This window comes from Rattus norvegicus, chromosome 16 (assembly GCF_021556685.1).
Source record: "Rattus norvegicus strain SHRSP/BbbUtx chromosome 16, alternate assembly SHRSP_T2T, whole genome shotgun sequence".
NCBI classification, from domain to species: Eukaryota; Metazoa; Chordata; class Mammalia; order Rodentia; family Muridae; genus Rattus; species Rattus norvegicus.
Window position 1 is genome coordinate 53,506,895 of NC_141549.1, and position 23,829 is coordinate 53,530,723.

Below are 23,829 nucleotides of genomic sequence, written 5' to 3' on the forward strand. Positions count from 1 at the left end.
GAACCAACTATTGGTGTTCATTTTTGAAAAATCATATTTAACAAAGACTCTCAATGTTGCCAAGCATTGTCACCCAGCCAACAGACAGGGTCCTTGAAAGCAAACCAATGTACATGGATTATTGTTTTTAATTGAACAAACTTAGAATCATTGTACATCACTTCTGCCTACCTTTCAATAGCAGGTCTAGTTATATGTCCCAATTTAATACAAATATTTCTGGACAGTATCATCTCTGTCTGGATACCCACTTCCCAGCAACACAGGACGACAGCATAGATCTTTGATAAATATTATATTTTGGCCACGCATACCATGTGGACATTACCCACCCTCCCAGCCTTGGCTGGATAGTACCAGGAGTTATCAAGTCAAGCCGTGTCCCACCAGAGCTACAAGTGAGCTTTACAGTGTTGACTTGTATTGTATTCAGTTTAGAGAGTTTCTCCTGAGGAGCTGAGAGATAGCCTTTGCCGTGGGAATGTGGCAAAGATGGATGAGGCTATTTCTACCTAGCCCATACTAACAGCACTATCCTGCTCTGGTCCTTCTTGTTTCTGTTGCTCATTCACTGAAGAAAGTCTAGCCAACATGGGATGAGTTTATGAAAGGGAAGTGTGTTCTTCTGGTCTCAAAGATAAATGAGCACATTAATGCATTCACTGCCCTCAGGGCAACTTTGGGAAACCAATTACGAGCATCTAGAAGATTGGCTGAGACTAGCTCTTAGTTATAATTAAATTTAGTAATAAACTGTAGATTCCCCCCCCACCCCCAGTGACTAGCCACTAATGTTATAAAGGTTGTATTCTATATGAAGATAAGGCAAGTTTGCTTAGAGACCTGTTCATATACATAATGAATCAATGAACTCTCTGGTCCTCTCAGTCCCTTTCACTTAGGAGGTGGTGACAGAAATCTCCATTTATTTTACCTTGTTGTAGTGGCTGAACAAGAACAACAATTACAAAACATAATCATAGCAATAGCTTTCTAAGGTAGATATTATTTCCATTTGTAAAAAGAGGTCCTTCAGCAAGCTCAAGAAGATCAAAGTGAATGGGGGGTAGATGAACTGAGATCATGAGCCCAGGCCTCTGTGACTTTAAGTCTGTTTCAACTCTTGTCCCATGATAGGTGTGACCAGACAGTTAAACACACAAGGCAAGCACCAGCTCATCCATCCCTTCCTGGAAGGACTCTCCCAAGTGAACCCTCTTCAGAATTCTCGGGGCCACAATGTACTTTCACCTCATAGGACAACCCCAACATTCAAAACCTTTCATTCGTTCAAAAATATGCATTCATCATATATAATTATGTGTATAAAATATGTGGTCTGTGGTCACCCCCACCACTCTTCACATAGGATGAAAGGCAAATGCATAACTGGTGTTTTAGATGCCTGTGTATGTTTTACGATTTGAATGTGAATTTCCCTCCACAAGCTCATTTGTTGAAGCCTTGCTCCTCAACTCACTGCACAGTTTTGGGAGGTGCTAGGAACTTTAAGAGGTGACTAAGTCAGTCACTGGAAGCATGTTCTGGAAAGCTGAGCCTTTGTCCCAGCCTGTTCTGCCTCCTATTCTCCATAAGGTTAGCTGCTTTCCTCAACCACATGCTCCCTGTGATGATCTACATTATCCTTAAGTGAAAGAACAATGGGGATGGATGGATAGATAGATAGATAGATAGATAGGTAGGTAGATAATAGATGGATGGATAGATAGGTAGATGATGGATGGATGGATGGATAGATAGATGATAGATAGATAGAGATAGATAGATAGATAATAGAAGAATGGATGCATAGTCGGACAGATGGATGGTCAGACAGATGATAGGTAGGTAGGTAGGTAGGTAGATAGATAGATAGATAGATAGATAGATAGATAGATAGATAGATGGATGGATGGATGGATGGATAGATAGATAGATAGATAGATAGATAGATAGATAGATAGATAGATAGATAGATGAGAGGAGAAGACATGAAAATGTGGGCCAACATTAAGCATTTCTCTTTCAAATTGATTCTTAGGCATTCATAACAGCAATAGAAAGACTAAGGCAGAGTTCTCATGTCACCATCAGTATGAGGCCTACTTTTCTTCATTTCACATAACTATTCCTCCACAGTCAACCAAGCAGTGAGGTGTTCCTTGTCTGTAGCCAGAAATGCCATGAAAGCATAGCTGAGTCAGATAGGGACCAATCATTAAGATGATCACTATTGTGAAGAATTCATACCACTTAGTATTATAGTCCCTAGTGGAAATGTGTGTGTGTGTGTGTGTGTGTGTGTGTGTGTGTGTGTGTGTTTGAAGATGTTAAGCAAAGCTTCTGGGCTCAGAAATACCAAGCAAGCCTGCTCCACATTCTCCTATGGCTCTTATGAAAATAATGTCTCCACTTGTTAGAGGATTAATATTGCCAGACATTGTGCTGAGTGTTGAACACATGCTGTCTTGCTCAAACTTTGCAACAATCCCACAAAGACTATTATTATCATTTTGACTTTACAGAAGAGAACAAATTGAATTAAGAGTCAGATTAAACAAGCACAAAGCAAATAAACAGCAGGAAATCTCTAGTCCATGTTTGCCTGACTACTCCTTTTCTCTATATCAGCCCTTCCTACAGATCTCACAGCTGGCAGTTACAGTGTCAGTCAGGAGGAAAGCCCGGCATGGAGTGGGAAGTCTCTTCTTGGGGCTGCTGCTGCACAGTGATCAGGAAGAGAACACAGTGTCCTAAAATTGCACAAGAACTGTAAACAGAACAAATGGAATCCATCAGACACGGTGCTAACTAATCCCTTGCTGGACTGTAATCTCAGAAGACTCCTTTTGTGTACTGCTTGGCCAAGGGATACAGCCCTCAAAGTACTACACATGGTGACAGCCAGGCCTGTGTTAGGAGCGTGTGCATTTCAGATAGGTTATCTCTCCCTAAACAAATGGTGTCATTACTTAGAGCAGGTTTTAAATACTCATTTGGCTATTTAAGAATTCCAAAGAAGCCGGGTGTGAGCTTTCATAGGGACAATTCCACAACTGGCATTTGTTGATAGAAGGAATGTTACAAGTTTAACAGAGTTGCCTTTTTGCCCTTACCAGTGGATCTAATGCTGTCTGTTTGAAATTTGCAGCCATTATAGGGACAGTAGGGGGGAAATAACTAGATAAGGGACCTCTACCAAAATGTGTCTGTAAACATAATAAACAGACAACAGAAGGATAGATAGAAGCATACACACACGCACACACACACACACACAGACACACTCATACACACACACACACAAAGAAAGAGAGAGAGAGAGAGAGAGAGAGAGAGAGAGAGAGAGAGAGAGAGAGAGAGAGAGAGATGATAGACAAATGGTCAGGAACCTATTAAAACTCATTCATAAACTTTAAGTAAAACTATTCAAAACATGCAAAACAAAAGCCACTTGTGTACTGTGTTTGTAACCTATGGTATAAATGAATCCATGAAGTGTGTCATTGAGTGTTTGCAACTTGTCCAGTTCTACATATAATCTTGACAACAACTTGTGAATTTGTAACCAAATAAAAAAATTGCTGTTAATCTGCCCTGGCAATGGAAAAGAGATACCTTGTTGGTATTGTTCTTATATCAGAGACCTGTGGATCACCGTGCCAGCCACATACCTACCCTCCAGCACAGGACACTAAGTATGGGAAATGAACCCTGCTCCTCATCTGCCATGGGGCAGCATAAATGCAGAGGTGATCTCCTCTCCCCTCCCCACAGTAGTCAGGAAAGCTGCTCACAGGATCATGAGCCCAGAAGAGCTGGCCCTGCCCCTCACCAGCTGAAAACTCAGGGGAGCTGGCCCTGCCCCTCACCAGCTACAAACTCAGGAGAGCTGGCCCTGCCCCTCACCAGCTGCAAACTCAGGAGAGCTGGCCCTGCCCCTCACCAACTGCAAACTCAGGGGAGCTGGCCCTGCCCCTCACCTGGACTGCACAGCAAAGCAGACACTGGTGGTGGGGACATAGATGAGCCATCCCCAAGAGTGAGAGCAAGGGACAACTGCCCCTGCCACTCACCAGCTGTGAGGTGACATGGTTCTGAGGTGATGCCTTTCTCTCCTTGCTCCTTACCCCCTGCAGCAGTTTGAAGAGCTGACCCTGGGGTCATGAGATCAGGAAAACTGGTCCTGTTCCTCACCAGCTATAGCACCTGAGAAAGTGGGCCCTGTACCTCACCTGGGCAACACAATGAGTGGGCCCTGATGGAGAAAACACAGGTGAGCCAGCCCCAAGGGTGAGAGAGCAGAAGAGCTGGTCTAGCCCCTCACAGGGTGCAACCCTGGAAGAGTGGAGCCTATACCTTGAATGGGTAGCAGAGTGAAGTTGGATCTGGAAGAATAGGCACTGGTGAACCAGCCCCAAGGGCAGGAGGGCAGGAGAACTGACCCTGCCTCCTGCCGCTGATGGCATGGGGTGGCCTAGGCCGAGCGAGCAGTGTTGAACAGCTCGCCCTGGCAGTGTGAGTGGATAAGGGAGAGCTGGAGGGCTGACCAGCTCAGCTGCCACTGAGGCCCAAATCCAGTGCTCTGAATTGGCTCACCCCCAAATCTATAGCATCCACAAACACTTGGGATATGTGAAAGGCCTAGCCTTCCATGACACAGGGCCACAACAGGATAACTGGGAAGAGGCCTGGCCTGATAGGAATCCAATATTGATGGTGTCGCAGAAGCCAATGATCTCAAACAAGACCAGTGGCTCATTGAAATGAACATTTGCAGGCAAAGATGCATGGGCAGAGGAATATACTGTGGGACACACCATGACATCTACAGCTTTTAGGATTGGATGGTTTTTACGCTTTGGTTTTGTTGTTTGTTTGTTTGTTTGTTTGTTTGGTGTGTGTGTGTGTGTGTGTGTGTGTGTGTGTGTGTGTGTGTGTGTGTGTGTGTTGAGGGTTGTTTCCAAGGGCCAGGGGTGTATATGAGGGAAGAGAGAGGAGGGAAGAAGGAGATGATCAGGACTGCGGTGCATGATGCACAACTCACAAAGAATCAGTACATTTTTTAAAAATAATGTTATCTATGGCACAGATAAACTGAAATTCAGTAGAGCAGTCCAGTTCAGTTCCCAGCATTTATTTTGGGTGGCTCACAACCACTTGTAATTTGAGCTTCAGGGGATCAGACACCCTCTGCTGGACACTGTGGGCCCCTGAACATAAGTTCACATAGTCACACAGAGACAAACATACACATAAATTTAAAACGAGACAAAATATGTTTTTAAGAACCTGAAGTTCAGAGAGGTTAAGTCCACAGGACTAACACATAGCTGAGCTAGAATTCAAACCCAGGGTACTCTACTTCATTATGTTTGTTTATTTATTTATTTATTTGTTTGTTTGTTTATTGATTGATTGATTATATATATATGTGTGTGTGTACGTGTGTGTGCATGTGTGTCTGTGTGTGTGTGTGTGCATGTGTGTGTCTGTGTGTGTGTGTGTGCATGTGTGTGTGTCTGTGTGTGTGCGTGTGTGCATGTGTGTATGTGTGTGTGTGTGCATGTGTGTGTGTGTGTGTGTGTGTGTGTTTGTACAGTTACATAGCCTATGCTTGAATATGCTTGGCCCCATGGGAAATGTCACTCTTAGGGCTTGGGGCCTTCTTTGGATAGGTATGGCCTTGTTGGAGTAAGAATGTTACTGTGTAGGTGGGCTTTAAGGCCTCCTATGCTCAGGCCCCACTGAGTGTGGAAGAGACCCCTACCCACCACCCCCTGGCTGCTTGCAGATAAGAGTCTTCTTCTGGTTGCCTTTGAATTGAGATGTAGAGCTCTCAGCTCCTCCTCCAGCACCATGTCTGCCCGCATGCTGCCATGCTTCCTGCTGTGATGATAATGAACTAAATCTCTGAAACTCTAAGTGAGCCCCAACTAAATGCTTTTCTTTATAAGAGTTGCCTCGGTCATGGTGTCTCTTCACAGCACTAAAAGAGTATGTGTGTGTAGGTATGTGGTTTGTATATGTGTGTGTATGGTTTTCTTTGGGTGTGTATGTGTGTGTGAATGCATGTGTATATGTGTGGGGGATATGTGTGAATGTGGGGGGGGGTATTTTGAGTGTGTTTGTGTGTATGTGTGAGTATGTGTGTTTGTGTTTATCTGCATGCATAAGTGCATATATTGTGAATGTATGAGTGCATGCGTGTGTGTGTGTGTTTGTGTGTGTGTGAATATGTTCTCACACACAGGTACACAGGTATATGCTGCTACACTGTACATGTGGAGGTGAAAGGACAACTCGTGGAAGTGATTTTCTTCTTATCCAACATGGGTCCTTCGGCTTGAACTCAGGTTCTCAGGCTTAGCAGCAAATGTCACTGGCCGTCATCTTACCTGCAGGAGGTTATACTACTTCAAAATGAGGCTCACATTTATGTCTCTGTGTAACAAACCTGACCTTTTTTTTAAAACCACATTTTTCAACTACCCACCTGAGAAATAACAGGCCCCAGCATCATTGAAGTTTTTATTCCTCTGAAGCATCTAGAAAATTCTTGGGAGTAGGAAAAAAGGCTTATGTGCATGCACAGTTTGCTAGGTTGCTAATTTACACTTACAGCCACCCCCGGCCCACATTACACACGTGTCAAAACCCTCAGAGTCTACTCTGGGCTCTGGAAAGTGGTGCTTAGTGTCATAATATCACTGATTCCGTAGACAACTTTTTAATTTTGAGCTTCATGCTAGTGCTTATTATTTAGTCTTTCATACCCCTAGTGATCAGAGAGAACATTTCAGGCATAAGGCACTGTTATAAAATCGTGAAAACATCTGTGCTTAGCTTAGCGCTCATCCATTCACTGGATCACTCTAACTTCTTTTTCAGCTCTGCTAAAAGAATCGGGGCTATCTGACGGCGTATCTACACTATCGGTGCTGCCGATAGTGCATGGCACAATGCTAGTGTAAGTGATTGCTTTGTATTTTGTTGACTAAACTTTTAGCAGAAACAAAAACTTCACTTGACGGGGCGTTAAAATGAGTTTCTCCTGTGACTGCTACACACAGTGGCTAACGCCACTCCATTTTACTTGTCTTTGCTTCTCAAAGACACCATGGGCTTTTACTCTTCTAGTGCACATCATGAGTATACAACAAGAATCACAGGAAAAACTGCCAGATTCAACATCTGGGCTTCCTGATCTCTACCTTGCTCACCTAATATTATTATAGCATGAGCTAACTAATCCAACATCATTCCAGATGTTCCCAGCACCTTTAAAACATCATCCTTTAGCTCTATAAAGATTTTGATCACATATCAGACCTGTGAAAACTCAACAAACAGCCCTGCCTCCTAGCTAATTCTAAAAATGTTAAGTAAAACCAATCTTTTCTGTTTCCACTTCTCGAGATCTCAGTCTCTATATTTCTTTGTTAATGGCTGCAAGGGCTTCACACCTGGAAGGAATGTTATCTTCCTGGTTCTACAGCTTGGGATAAGTTTTTGGCAAGCTTTTTTATAGTCTAGGAACCATAAGTAGCCTCCCTGCTTCAACCCCGCAGTGATTTATATACACTTCGCCTCACTCAAGAACGAATGAGACAACAGTTCCTTCCCGAGTAGCATGACCCTTCTTTATGCTGAAATTCATTCATGTTTTGACCATCAAGATACTCACTCTACATAAAGCCTTGCACAAGGTTGCTTTCTGGTTTGATCAATAGTTTAAAAAAAAATCATAGACGGCAGCCAGAAGCCTATTCTTGGGGCAAATACTTGATTTGGGATTATAGGAAAAAAAAACTAATAAGTTCCTGCCAGCACTAAACAAGTTAAGAGAGACACATAATTAGATTTAGAATTTGTGGCACCCAAAACCCTAGGCAACTTGGAAATATACTTTAAGAAAAATATAATTTATAATTACAAATTAAGAATGAACTTTAATATAGAATTAAACAACATATACTATGTATATACAAAATGTATAGTTTAAAGATTTGTCAATATAAATATTATGAAACTTGAAATCTTTATTAATTGGATGGATGCTTAAAATACTTTTATATTTCTCTATACAATTACTATACACCCACATAATAATCTAATAATATATATTTTGAGATAGCATATCACTATGTAGCATAGGCTGACCTCAAACTCATAATACTCCCTCAGCCTTAAAAGTGCTAGCATGTCAGATGTGTGTAACCACACCCAGCTCTAATATTATATTTAAATGAAAAGAACAAAATATTGTGCTGTCTTTTCTTTATATGCTTGAATAAAACATTGTTAAGAAATTTAGAAAAGACTGCATTTCACAAATTTATTAATGTAGTAATAAACATTGGACTTGTTTTCATGTTGGTGGAAATCTGTACAGTCTTTCATATAGATAGATAGATAGATAGATAGATAGATAGATAGATAGATAGATAGACAGACAGACAGACAGACAGACAGACAGAGTTATCATAGACATAGTTACTATGTGCAATACTGTTAGAAATTGTGCCCATGACTAACTCAGGGTCTCAGAGATCCCAGGCCTCAAACTCACTGTGCACTCAAGAATAGCCTTAAACTTCTGGCCTCCTGCTCTTCTCCTAAGTCCTTGGGTTATAGGCATGCACTGTTATACCTGTTTTATACAGTGCTGTGGCTCAGAACAACTGAGTTACACCACCACCCTACAGATTATATCTCATACAAATGCTATGAAAAATCAAAACATAAACATGGCGAACTCATCTATGCTGTATTACCAGAGTTAGTCTCAACTGGGAAGAAATATACTTTTGACTAGCTATGGTTAGAAACTCGATCTTTTACTTCGTTGAATAAGGGATTTTCCCACAGACCAGCTTCTGGCTTTATGTGTTTTTAGCTCTGCTCTTCCTCCCTTCCCCCACAGACTCCCAATGCTGGTACAAGTGCCATGCTTTCTCTGGCTCTGCGCAGTTATGTCTTGACACTGGGCAAACCAGCCCCGCGGGCTTGGGAGTGTTCCTGGAAGTCATTGCTCACACATGGTGGCTATTCATAACTCCACCATATGTGAAATTGAGTGGCAGAAACCACATAAATATAACCCATTTAACCCAAACTAAATGCATTCCCAACACAAATGCCATTAAGGCAAGTACAAAGACACTCAGAGCCACTCCCAATACCAACACAGGGAAAATAGAAACAGAAGGGAAGCCAGGATGAAACTAGTCAGTCCTTTTAACTTGTCAAGTACAGTGCTGTTACAGAGTTCATGGACACATGACCGTTCAAATATACAGACATGGACACACACACACACACACACACACACACACACACACAGAGAGAGAGAGAGAGAGAGAGAGAGAGACAGAGACAGAGACAGAGACAGAGACAGAGACAGACAGACAGACAGACAGACACATAGACACACAGACACACAGACACACTGGCACACTGGCACACTGGCACAAGCACCTCTCACATGCATTCACACACCTCCTCCAGAATGTCAGAAGCAACAGAACGGGTCTGGGATCCTGTACAGTAAATATCAACAACCTCATGCTAACCCCCCTGTCTCATCACTGGTAAACACCAGCTCTGAATTTTCATTTACATAGCAACGGAAAAATGCTGGAGAGAGCTCAAATGTTAAGAGCACTGGTTGTTCTTCCAAAGGACCTGGGTTCCGTCTCTAGCACTGAGGTGGTAGCTCACAATCGTCGTAACTCCAATTCCAGAGGATCCAATGCCCTCTTCTGGCCTCCACAGGCATTCGGGCAAAATGCTTATGCATATAAAATGAACACATATCCATATAAAATAGATCTTAAATGCCCTGAAAAGCTAGCTTATTAAAAGCTTGGTTCCCAACATGACCATGCACTTGGAAAGTAGTAAAAGCTCTGATAGGTGGGATCTAGTGGATAACTAAGGCCTTTAAAGGGCTATTGCTGCCCAAGCCTATTCCTCACTCACCCTGACTCTTGCCTACCATGATGTTAATGCTTCTCCTTTACCACATTGTCTTTGATGGGATTCTGCCTTACCATTGGCCCAAAGTACTGTGTCCAACACACTGGCCTGAAACCTCAGGAACCAGGGACCAAAATAAGCCTGTTCCATTTAAAAGGACTTATTATCTTTACTTTGTCACAGTGCAGATACCTGACTGACAGAGAAAACTGGTACTGAGAAATGAGGTTAGTTGGAATTAATTAGATGAGTTAGGGAAGTTTTGAGGGAACTAGAGAAAGCCTCTCACCCTGTGAACAGGGTTTTAATGGGCAGGTTGGGAAGGATCCCAAGCCCAGAATGCAGACAGGAATGTAGTCAGTCAAACACTGTGCTGATAAGGTTTCAGTTAGAAAAAACAAAAGGTCTCTTGTGGGACTGAGTAAGAAACCACTCGTGACACATTCTGGCAAACAATTCGGCTACATTCGACATGCTCAGAGCTTGAAGGTGATGGTCTCTCACCCAGGGAGAAAGTGCTAAGGCAGTAGAGGATTCGGGCTGCGGCCTGTCACACCCTTCACTCAGATTTGCAGTCAAGAGTCAGGAGCTCTGTGGAGGACAGACTCAAGGAGAGGAAAGACTTGAAAAACTTGTAGTTGTGGTAGAAAGGAGGGTGTTTGCATTGGGCAGACTTGTGTCACTCTGACCAAATGTCTGAGACAATAACTTAAAGTAATCTCCCTAGTGCTGAGACCCTTTAATACAGCTCCTTATGTCATGGTGACCCCCAAACCATAAAATTATTTTGTTGCTACTTTGTAACTGTAATTTTGCTGCTGTTATGATTGTAATGTAAATATTCGGTATGCAGGATATCTGATCCCTGTGAAAAATTCATTTGACTCAAACAGGTTGAGAATCGCTGACTTAAAAGAAGAGAATTAGTTCATGGTCTTAGAGTCATTATGGGTGCTTGGTTCCCTACAATTGCACAGAACTCTGTGGGGTATAGTGAAGGAATTCTTCACTTCATGGGAGACAGGAAGCATAACAAGGGACAAGAAGGGATGGGGGCAAAGTCCCCAGGACCTATGTAAGTGTTTAACTTTCTCCAGTAGACCTGACCTTATGAAGTTTCCAGAACTAGTTGGAGACTAAACTAAGGCACAGGCCCATGGGAAGTATCTCAAAGTCAAATCATATGTTTTTAAAGTTGTAGCCAAGGAAGGTGTGTCTTCTGAAGAAATGACAGCACTTGACAACAACTGAAAAGCTCACATACTCTCGATAACAGCACTGCTCAAGGTCAGTGGGGAAGGGGATGGGGAAGGAGAAAGAGTTCCAGGGAGCATGGGAGAAGGTTAGGAGAGGGTAAAGGAAGGGGGTATAAAAATAACCAAAATACATTTTATATGCGCATAAATAGCAAATGAAGATAAAACCCAGCCAATCAAATTACTTTGCTCTTTAATGTTCAAAAAGATGCTCCAGGGTATGGCAGGAATCGGTAGGACCCACCCAGGTTCTCATCTTCAAGTTTTGATAAAAAGAGATCCCTGTGGTCTGCTGCTCCCACTCTGAGCCACCCAGTAAATCATTTCTCTCGATTTGTTTCCCCATGTTCAGGAATGTAGGCACTTGAAGGCTTCCGTAGTCGGCTCCAAGCTACTGCTGAAGCCAGTCCCAGAAATTGGCTTGCACTTTTGATTCTTGATTCTGGTTTTGCCTGCATGCAGAATGCATGAGTCATGGGTTCATGGAGGCTTCCAATGAAGTTGTGAAAGAGAGTCTGGCAGTATATGGCAGAACGAGTCTCTCAAGCTCTAAAAGAGCTAGCAAAATCCAAAAGTTTTTCAATCTTTCTACAGAAGAAGACATCTGCCAATAACAAGTTGTCAGAAAGCCCTTAAACAAAGCCCAGGACCGAGTCTACAAGATTCAATGTCTTGTGACTTGGCATGTCCCAAGTTGTTGCTCTGAAGACACTTCACACTAAGAAAATAAGAAGAATGTGGTTATGTTAAACCTTTGGCCAAGAGAATGAAGGAATAAAAAAAATAAGAAAAACAACAACAAAATTGCCAAGAGATTTTGGCTGTCCTAGGTAAGAGCTTCTATTTCTGAATCCAGTTAAAAATAAGTCTTTAAAAGTAACAAATGATCAGACCTTAAAGAAAAAAGGAGGAGGAGGAGGAGGAAGAAGAAGAAGAGGAAGAAGAAGAGGAGGAGGAGGAAGAGGAGGAAGAAATCTCTAATGACAATGATGGACAGACAGTTCCATAAGAAAAGGAAAGGGCATAGAGAAATACTGAGAAGAACACACGAAAACAGAGGCAGTTGTGCAGCCAAAAATGTCCGAGGATGCTTGAAGGTCAGGCTCTTGAAGACACTATGTCCCTTGTTACACACTGCCTTGAAATTTTTGGCCTCCTGAACTCCAAGAGAATAATTTTTATTTGAAGCCACCGAGTTTATGGTAACTTCTTACAACAGCTCTAGGAAATGAATTCATCTGTGAAATGTGTTCTGACGACAGCTGAAATGCAAGAAGTGTCTGAAGCAGCTTGGCATGTTTATTCTTCTGTTTGGAAAGACAAGGCCACAGAATGTGATCCTTGGAGTGGGCGAATACTTGGAAAGGTGTTGCGTGTTTCATTTATCCATTGTTGCAGTATGAAACCCAGGGTCTCATTATATCTTTTTGACAGAGGAGAGTGGGGTTGAGAAACATGGGGAAAGTAACTATAGAAGGTGTTTGTGTCAACCATCCCAGTGCATCTCTGTCTCTGATGGGCTTCTCCTGGCACAAAGCTGCGGGAGAAAATCTCCCAGAGGGAATTTTAATTCTTGGGTTTTAGGCAAGAAAAAGACAGCAGAACACTCCCTGTGTGTACTGATTTTCAATTGCTTTTAGACCCAAATACCCCTCCTGGCAAAGTGGCATTAGACGATTGTATTCTAGATCCCTTCAATAATACAGGCCAGTATTTTCTGACAAGTCCTCACTAGTACCCTACTCTTGTACCCTTTCCTAGGGTAAAGATTGCCCACTAGCTGTGCCTATGAGTTTCACCTTGTGCATGATATAAAAACTGAGTGACCCAGTAAAGAAGCCTGCTTTAAGCGAATGTCAAGCTCTATTAAACATGGCAAGATCAGCATCATCAGTAACTAGATATGTCCAGATTAAAAGAACAACACATGAGAGGAAGTAATTCTGGTGACACCAGGTGTTAATGATGATTTCAAGCAATTGGCATTCTTCTTTTTTAAGATTAAAAAAATTACATAGGGGTGTGCATAGATTAAACACAGAAGTGACTAACTCTGAGTCACCAATAACAGCTTGTCCATGTCACATTAAGTAAAGAAATAAAAGCACTTTCCCAGGAGTCATCTAACCAAGAGCAAGTCCAGATTTGAATTCTCTATACTCTGTGTCTTCTGTCCTCTCTCTAGCTGTTGTATGAGTCTAAATCTGTGCCTGCCTGGAAACTGTCTTTTAAATCTGTTCCTGTGGGGTGTGTGTGTGTGTGTGTGTGTGTGTGTGTGTGTGTGTGTGTGTATGTATATCTCTGTATGTATGTATGTATGTATGTATGTATGTATGTGTGTGTGTATCTCTGTATGTATATATATATATATGTGTGTGTGTGTATGTGTGTGTGTTTGTGTGTGTCTCTATCTCTGTGTGCACATATATCATGTGTGTGTGTATATATATTATATGTGTGTGGTCAGTGTGTGCCTATCATGCCTGTCTTTGTGTGTCTGTGTATCTGTCTCTGCCTGCTCTTAACAAAGGGCTTTGCTCTGTTGTTATTGAACATCACAGGAGTCATTGCAGGGGAAAGGAGACCTTAGTGACATCTTGAATGAGGAATTAAGTTACTGGCTGCAACTAATCTCAACTGACACAGACATCAAACACTACTACAAGATATCATTGTTTATTAACCAATATTCAAATATTGCATTCAAAATTTATTGTGGTTATTAATTTTGCAAGGTTGCTTTCAACCTATTTGCTGTTTCAGCAAGCGAGACACATGCATTGTTCTGGGTCATGGACATGGAGGAGTCCATAACTTAAGATTACAACTATGTATTAAATTAGGTTGCAAAAGTTGATTACATAGGACGTCTCAGGCAAGTATGGGTGATTGTCACTTTGTTCTCTTAATAGCAAGTTCAACAAGCAGGCTACATAAAGAGTAGGTAGCAGTCTCAAATCTTCAGTGATATTTAAGTTGTATTAGTCACTCTGGCTGTGAGGGCCAGCAAAAGTTCTAGTCTCAGAATGTAAGATATTTTCATGACACTGAATAACCACGGGGCTGCATGTTCATGTGCCCATTTTGCAAAGACGTGTGAGACAGGTACCATGGGAGAGGTCTAGGTAAGTCTTGTGCCAGTTTGATGACTCAAGACATTTCTCTTGACCCCAAGTCACTTTTACCCTGAAACTTAATCCTCAAGGAAGGTAAAGTCCTATGTAACTTTTTCAAACCTTATTCTTAATGATTGTTTAATGTTTTAACCTCCCTTTTAGCCCACCACCCACATGAGGTAGTAAGAAAGAAAGGATATAGGGGAAGTGGACCTGTTTAGAAAGGTTCGTTGGAGCATCTCCCATGTTTGTTGTCTGGAAATCTGCAGTTCGGTTTACAGGTTAGCAATGGCAGCTCGATCCATTCGAAACATCTCATGGATACATCAGCAGTTCAGTTCGGTAGAGTTGGGATAGCAAACATGAATCAGCAGCCATGGCAGTACCTAGCAGGGATAGCCAGGCCTCAGTCTCAGCACAAGTCAGCAGGAGGGACCAAGAGGAATGCCAGGAAAAGTTCTCAGCTGTGACTCTCTCAGTGAAGGGAAGATCAGCAAAGAAGCAAGACCAACAAGCATTGCACAGCCAGCTCTAACAGCAAGCCAAGCTCAGCCATGGTCACTGTCCACTGAGTCTTTTTTATATTCCTTCCAAGCTTCATGTGTTCATCATGAGTCTTGCCTCAGCATGGATCTTGCCTCAGCATGTGGGTCTGTTCCAGCTGACATCACTCTGCCAATCAACCCAAGTCCATGGAAGCAGCAAGAAACTGCAGCACACTACCAAAAGTTTTTCGGTGTGTTTCTCTCTGCATGTGTGCCCTTAGTGAAGGATCCCTCATGATGTGTCCTTTCATGTCCTTGCTTTAGCAGAACGACCTTTCTACTGTGTCTGCTTCAGTGAAACATCCCTTCATGTGTCCGCCTTAGTCTTTCACCTGTGTCCATTTCAATGAAACACTCCTTCACATATTTGCCTTAACAAAACACCATCCAACACAACTGGCTTTCCAAAGAACACTTACATTTCCACTTCAGTCCCTACATCCCTGCTTCCTGGGAGAAAACAAGCCGAACTTCAGCTATCACTGATTCTGAATACAAAAACTGCCCTGATAATGAAGTTGTGAAGTCAGTCAGTCTTTGCCTCTGAGTAGAGGCTCAGAAAGTGACACATGAACATCAGGTAGGTCAAGGACCCCAACACAATTCAATAAAGTCCCTGCTGGAGACAATTAGGAATGCCAAAAGAAAGTTCTGGGTCCTCATCTCTATCCTTTCATGGAAGCTAAGCCTGAGGATGTGAATGAGACTGAGAAGAGGCATCTGGATACCTCTTGGTGGGCTCAGCTGGACTGACTACTTCCCCATGCCTATCCCTAGTTCTTCCATCAGTGCTCTGAGAGGCCACAGACCCGCAGTACAGTGGTACCCCATTTCCTGGTACCCAATGATATTTTGCAGAATCTCTGCCCTTGTTTCCTCATAAGCGCCTACATACGAGTCTATAAGAGCCCTCTTTCTAAGAGCCCCTCTGTAGTCCATGAATTTCATTCTTGGGTCTCACAGGACAAGAATCTGGAGTCTATTTGACTCATTGGAAGTTTCATGTGGCTGTGAGCATCAGGCATCAGAGTTGAAAGCCAATCTAACGTATCTTAATTAAGGTTTCTATTGTTGTGAAGGGACACCATGACCAAACAAAGTAACTCTTATAAAGGAAAATGTGGGAAACTGCTCATTTAGGTTGATGTCGACCATGACCAGATAGCTTCTGGGCTCTGTACAATGTGAGAGATTCCCTTCATTAGTGGGAATCTCCCTCTCTGACCTTGTCTGGTAAATTCCAAACCCATACATAGGCCTCTACCTGAGGAATGTCTCATAGCCTCAATTAGGTTACAGGATCAATTTCCTTTCTCCTGATAAAACCTGTTTAACCAGCACCTAAGTTTCCTGAAATGCTTCCTCATACTAATGAGACATTCTAGGTACCTTAAACCCCAGCCAATGGCCTTTGCCCATTGTGGTTATCCTTATGCTCAGCCCCCTAAACCTTATAAGCCTTGAATCACCCTAAGTAAGTTTTTCTGCTTCCTGATAGCTGGTCCCAGTGTGGTCATTCACTGTACATACTCATAGGCTCCAAACCTCATGTTTGATATCTCTGCTCCCACTGTGCACATGGACCATAAGGCCAACAATCCTCGAGGGCCAGTAGACCCACAGGAAAATATTTCACTGGGGCTGGCTTACAGTTCAGAGGTTCAGTCCATTATCATCATGGCAGTAAGCATGGCAGCCTGCAGACAGACATGGAGCTAGAGAAGGAGCTGAGAGTTCAGCAAGCAACAGGAAGAAAGAGTGACACTGGGCCTGGCCTGAGCATCTGAAACCCCAAAGCCCACCCCCAGAGACATACTTCCTTCAAAAAAACCACACCTATTCCAACAAGTGCCACTAACAGTGGCACTCCCTATGATCCTATGGAGGTCATTTTTGTTCAAACTACCACAAGAGGCAAGAAGAAAGGCCTCTTTTAAACTCCTTTAAAAATGGTTCCTATTCCCATATCATGCAACTTTAAAGGCCCAAGGGATTCCAGGATATGGTCTTCAGTCTGTGCTGGAAGGCTGACGAAGCAGGGAAGTGGGTTGTGTGTGGGGAACTGAGGGCAGAGTGAATGTACTCATCAGTGAGGAGTGGAGGCCAACAGACAGCAAGCTGCATGGGTTATCTCTCAGAGTTCGTTATATTTGGGTCACGAAGAGCTCCTGACTGTCGGGAAGGGTCTTCCCCATTCAGTTAACCCTTCAGAAAGTACTGTCACAGACCCATGCAGAGACAAATCTGTCACTTGATTCCAGATCCAATCAAACTGACGATTAAGACTAACAGTTGTAGAGCACAGAAGAGCTTATAATTCAACAATTCCTCCGCTAATCAGCTTAAGATACTCCTCGTACTGGGGAGCCTTCACTCGGGCTGCACATTTAAAATTCTGCAATCAGATTTCTAGGCAGCACCTTCTGGCTTCCTCGGAGAAAAATCTCTCTGAGAAATGGACATGCAGGCAAAAATGTGAGGGAGATAAAAACAAAAGCCACATGTCTGCTGTGCTAGTTTTCTGTCAACTTGACACAAGCTAGAATCACCAGAGAGGAAGGAGCCTCAGTTGAGGAAATACCTCCATGAGATCTAGCTGCAAGGCATTTTCTTAATGGGGAGGGCACAACTCATGGTAGGTGATGCCATTCCTGGGATGGTGGTCTTGGGTTGGATAAGAAAGCAGGTTGAGCAAGGCATGAAGAACAAGCCAGTGAACAGCACCCCTCTGTGGCTTCTGCCTCAGCCACTGCCTTGCTTGAGTTCTTGTCCTGACTTCCTTTGGTGATGAGTAGCAGTGCAGAACTGTAAGCTGAATGAACCCTTTTTCCCCAACTTGCTTTGTGGTCATGGCATTTTGTTGCTGCAACAGAAAGCAAAACTAAAGTAGGACAGGAATTGTAGTCCTGGCGGGCCAGCAAGGGCAGAGGCTCTGTGGCCCGAGGAAGAATCTTAGAAGCTGTTAGGATTTCCTTTTGGTTCTAAGGACCTGTAGTGTGTGTACATTTTCTTTAACTATTAAATGAAGATTTTCATCAATGGGGTGAGTGTGATTCCCTCCATCTTGAAACTGGATTTCAAATGTCCAAATTCTACTCTTTATCATCTTGAGACAGCGCCTTGCCTTTTCACCTCAACAGAATCTATGTGCCATGTTCCAAAGTCCAAGAGTTGTTTTCACCTCTATTCATTCCAAAATAGAATGAATTGAAAGGACCCATCCTTTACTGTTTTTCCCCCCTCAACAATGGAAACCCTGACTAAGACACTTGGTTATTTGAAATCACCTTCGTCTTTCTCTTCTGCCCTACCCCCAATGGTTAGCTCAAGTAACCTGGAAAATACTGGTATTTCTCCAACCTCATATTCCATTACTTGTATGAATTTAATAGTGGCCTTTTGGTGGTGGGGAGGGAGAGAGAAAAGACATGGAAAAGAGAGATGAGGGAGAAGAGAGAGGAGGGGGGAGTAGAATACAAGAAGAAAGGTAAGGACACTGTGAGGGTCCTTGAGTGGTCCTACTTCATCCATTTGCTTGTAGGCACTCCTGCACCAAAGTGACCACAGATACCTGACATAAACCTTTGATTCATGGTTGTTGTCCGTCATGGAGAAAATACATGGTGAAACAGCTTTATTCTCTGCGACAGGAGCAGTAGCGAACTGTTTGTGATCACTTGGAAGACCAAGAAGTAAAGAGGGAGTGAAGACCCAGGGATGGCTAATAGATAACCTTAAGACTCCATCAATAATGACCTACTTCTCCCAATTGAGCCACACATCTTAAAAGTCCCCAAAGAAAATCATCAGATGGGGAACAAGCTTTTTGAAGTGAGACAAACAAGCAGAAAGAAGGTGGTTTTCAAAGAGGTGGAAGCTCTGGGAATTTCACTTAGCCAGCAGAGCTGGAGTGGTGTTCCTCGGCTGGGGACTTCTGTCTCTTCATTTTCTGTCCTCACAGCTCCCCTTCCAGCTCCAATACTAGAGGTAAGTGAGTTCAAATCTCAGCTTGGAGGGAGAACCATCTAAAAGGAAACGGCAGTAATTAAGCTTATTCTAAATCTCCTGCCTAAACTACCAGTAGAGTAATTTCTCATAGATCAGACTTCATTGCCTGAAAGCTCATGGGTAAATACATATTTTCAAGGCTTGCTAAGAAAAGGAGGCTCCCTGGTCTAAGCTTTTTTAAACCTCTGAATTAATATTGACACATGGCTGTGTGAAACACCCACCTGAACCTATGGGAGTTCAAACCATAACAGTGCACAGTTATCCACTGCTTTCATTTTCCAGAGTGGAACTGCACATTTCACAACCAGACACTGTGGAGGTATAGCACCTGCCTGCTGTGTTTGTGAGCTTGGTCTTACTTAAGATTGATAGTGTCATGGCGAATCCTGGCAGTGTGTTAGTGTTTGGTCAATTTTTATCAATTTGACACAAACCAAGATGCCTTATGGAGAGACTCTCAACCATGGAATTGATTCCATCAAATTGGGCCTGGAGGCCTGTGCTTACATGCATTTTCTTGATTGACAACTGATATAGGATGGCCCAGCCCACTACAGATGGTTCTATCCCTTGGCTTGTGGGCCTGGGCTAAATCTGTCCTAGCCAAGATGAGCCATCTAATCAGCAGGGTTCCTCCATGTCTTCTGTGCCAAGCTCCTGCCTTGAGTTTTTGCCTTGGCTTCCCTTGATGGCTGACTGTCACCTAAAGCCAAACAAACCCCTTTTTCCCTCAGTTTGCTTTAAGTCAGTGTCTTATTTGCAGCAACAGAAAACAAACTGAGATGGTTAACATAATTCTCATTTTGTTTGCCTTTTCTTAAAGCTAAACATTAAGCGATTTCTTTTGAAAATCACTAGAAGCCGCTGATAGGTTTTGGAGCCTGGATAACTATTTTGATGATGTCTGAAGTTGCCATGCCAACTCTCTCCAGCTTCACAAGGGTGCACCATTTCCTCAGTTGCAGTTGGGGCACTGTGCAATGCCGCCGTGCAGCCAGTAATGTGCGTCAGGCAATCCAAAGCACACGTGGTGACTTCTGTTCAACACAGCAAAGCAATGTCAACTTTGCAAAGACATTCTCCATGACAGGATCATGAATTTGGGCAAATGTTGGCAGAATGGAAGTCGTGTGAACTGCTAGTTCTACGACACTGGCAAAGCTTGTGCCCCGGAAGGCAGTGCCAACCCTGTTAGCTCTTCACTCCAAGTCTCAGCCACTGGCAACCTTTTCTTTTGACATCCGAGTTTCAAAAAGGTTAATGTGAACATTTGAAGTGAGACAAACAAGCAGAAAGAAGGTGGTTTTCAAAGAGGTGGAAGCTCTGGGAATTTCACTTAGCCAGCAGAGCTGGAGTGGTGTTCTTCGGCTGGGGACTTCTGTCTCTTCATTTTCTGTCCTCACAGCTCCCCTTCCAGCTCCAATACTAGAGGTAAGTGAGTTCAAATCTCAGCTTGGAGGGAGAACCATCTAAAAGGAAACGGCAGTAATTAAGCTTATTCTAAATCTCCTGCCTAAACTACCAGTAGAGTAATTTCTCATAGATCAGACTTCATTGCCTGAAGGCTCATGGGTAAATACATATTTTCAAGGCTTGCTAAGAAAAGGAGGCTCCCTGGTCTAAGCTTTTTTAAACCTCTGAATTAATATTGACACATGGCTGTGTGAAACACCCACCTGAATCTCGTGGAGGAATTAGGACTTAATCCCATGAAAGCATTCTGCAGTTTGTGTGCTCCTGTGGTGGGTTATTTCTGCTTATTGTGAGTACTATTTTTTTTTCCTCTCACCTTCTTCAAACAGCCCTTCTGTGGTGGTTAAAAGTTCACACATAAAACCCCTCCCTTCCTGTTTCGCCAGTGATCGCTTTGTTTCATAGATTCTGAAACAATTCCCAGCCAGTTCTGTAAAAGTGGGGGAGAGGGGTAAATTCTGCAGTCTGGAAGCTTATGATAAGAATCTCTGGAGGCCTGGGGGTGGGAGACCAAAGCAGGCCAATGTTCAGAAATCTCTGGAAAGAATTTACAAAGCCCTAGAAGAACCATACAGTGAAGCTCCGTGCTCCTTTCCCTCAGTCAGCCTGGAGGAGGAAGGAGCATGAACTGTGTGTCCAAGACGGCCAGTTGATTCTTCAGCTCTGTCAATGTACTTGACCATAGGACAAGCAAGCAGAAGCTCAGAGACCACTGGTCACAGACTCCACACTGATGCCCCTCGCACATCATCCAGGCATTCAGACTCATCTCCTGTATATTTATATATTCAGGTTGATTTCATTATTAATGCAGAGCCCCCCATGTGTGTGTATGTGTGATGTGTGTGCATGCACGTGTGCATGTGTGTGTGTATGTATACACATGCATAGGGATACCAGGTCAACACTGGCTATCTTCCACGATCACATCCCTCACCCTCTTATTTCTTTTAACATTTTTATTTTATTATTTGAAGTGTCTGAGTATTGTATCTGTGTAGCACTTGCACGCAGTGTCTGCAGAAGCCAAAAGAGGATGACAGATCCCCTAGAATTGGAGTCATGGTTGTGCAATGCCACGTAGGTGTTGGGGATTGAACTCAGGTTCTCCGGAAGAGCAGGAAGTTGTTCTTAACTGCTGAGCCATCTCCTCAGTCCCCTTCCCCTTTGATTTCTTAAGACAAAGCCTCTCATGTAACAGGGAGCCCACCAAATTAGTTATGGTGACTGAAAAGCAAAGCTCAGGGACCCCGCTGTCTCTGCCTCCCCTCTGATGGGATGGCAGACACACGCTGCCTAGTGCCTGGTTGTTTTATGTGGCATGGCTGATATGAAGTCTGGTCCTCACACCTGCCCAGCAAACACCTCACTAACTGCACCGTCTTCCCGGGCCTCCTGGCCCTCAGAGTCATTTTGACATTGTTGACTGTGTCTGCGTGGTACAGCGATGTCCTATCAGCACCAGTGGACTTTCGCTAGGGAAGACGCACTCCTGGGAAAATGGATGGGGCAAAACACATAGAGGAACAGATGTTCGATCTAAATAAAAGGCAAGACACACAGGGATGCGTAAATTTACCGTCTGCGTCTGCCTATGGTCCATGCTTCAGCACAGCCTTCTTAAAATAACTGCTAGCTTTTGAGATAGACGCTGTTTCTTTAGAAAAGTTGGTCCTCAAGTTCTCTTATGGTCAGTGATATCATCACAGGCCTCTAGGGGATGGCAGATTCTACACATATTTTCTGCAAATTACATATTTGTCACCAGCCTCTTTGAGAAACCAAAAGACAGTAATCCTTTCCCATTAAATGCACACTTACTTATTACCAATTTTTTTTTGAGAAACCAAAAGAAAGTAAGCACTCTTTTCACTGTGTGCCCTTATTTTTTTTAAGGTACATTTTAATTTTAATTATGTAAGCATGTAGGGTCTGTGTGGATATATGCCACATGACTGTGGGAAGCCATAGAGGCCAGAAGACGGTGATATGTCCCACTGAAGCTGGAGCTGCAGGTGGCTGTGAGCCACCAGCCATGTTTGATGACAACTAAAGCCTGGGCCCCTGCAGGAGCAGAGTGCTTTTAACCGCTGAGCCCTCCTCGAGCTCCAAGTATGCACTTAAAAAAATCACTACTGCTAAAAACATTTACTGAAAAAATAGCACTATAGATAGTTATAGATGCACATAACTAGAACTCACAAAACCACTATAGTACAAGTACATGTGCCTCGTACATGAGAGAAAGGATATCTGTGCTTCTATGTCCCGTGAATAATGTATGTGCCTCTGACCTACATTTTCCATGCTTCCTGCTGATCCTGTGAATGGAACACAACAACACCGTGCGTGCCACAGGCCACAACACGATGCATTAGTGTCCTGCGGAATCCTCCAATACACCTGGAACCAGGCCCGAGAGCCCGAAGGAGCTATGTGTCCCCACATGCCTGTCTAAAAGCATATTTCACTTATAGACAATCCACACACTGTGCTAAAAAGGGAGATAATAGTATGTGGTGTCTGGGAAAGGTCGGGAAAGAAAAAACACCACTGGCCGGGTGTCAGATCTGATCACACATAGGAGCGAGAACTGGTTTCCTGCATGTGAGTCTCACATTGTGAAGACTCTGGCAAACGATAGCTTAGGATACGAGCTAGAAGCGGAGGTGCCATGTCAATCCAGGGTCATTTCATGCAGCTACGAAGATGAATGTTTGCTAAAATGGTACATAGGGGAAGACTTTCTTAATTGTCAAGGCGTATGATATGTGTGTGTGTGTGTGTGTGTGTGTGTGTGTGTGTGTATCTGATCTATTTTAGTTGAATGACTTATACTTCTATCTTTAGTTTCTTCAATCCGTGTACTGTCTGTACTGAATATGGGGTGTCAAAATCACCTATTATTAACATGTCCCTGTTTCATGAGATTTCTCTCTCAGATGGTGGCTGTTATGGTTTGTGGCACATAGATAGCTCTAACTGCTGTCTTCCTTGCGCGAACGGAGCTTTTCAACATTTTATTACATTGTCCAAATGTAGTCGATGTAGGTAATCGACGTAGGTTTGAAAACCTAGGTTGCAGGGGTTTGGGGTCTGGATTTACTTCCCGGATTAGAGTCAGCCTTTCATGCTCTTAATGCTTTTATTTTTATAGCATGCTTCTGCTAATTTGGGGGGGTTCATTAGGGGGCCTTGAATAACCATATTTGAGGTGTGCTAGTTAACTTTGTATGAGTTTAGCTTTTCTGTTATGGGTCAAATTGAAAGTTGATTCATTTGTCACTAAAGCAAGAGAGAGAAAGAAGGTTAAACCTATTCCACTAATTAACACGACTGCTATAGTTGGTCCCTCTTTCCATACGAATTTTTAATTATTGCACGTGTTATCCCATATTTTCTTCTGTAATTGGCTTGTTTTATTTGCTACTTTTTTGCTGTTGTTTT

General features: G+C 43.1%; 1 protein-coding gene; it reads left to right on the forward strand.

Annotated features, from left to right (window-relative positions):
- Nucleotides 1-23,829, forward strand: part of Erich1 (glutamate-rich 1) — a gene marked incomplete at its 5' end in the record, with an annotated part of 52,793,804 nt that overhangs the window by 22,636,335 nt on the left and 30,133,640 nt on the right.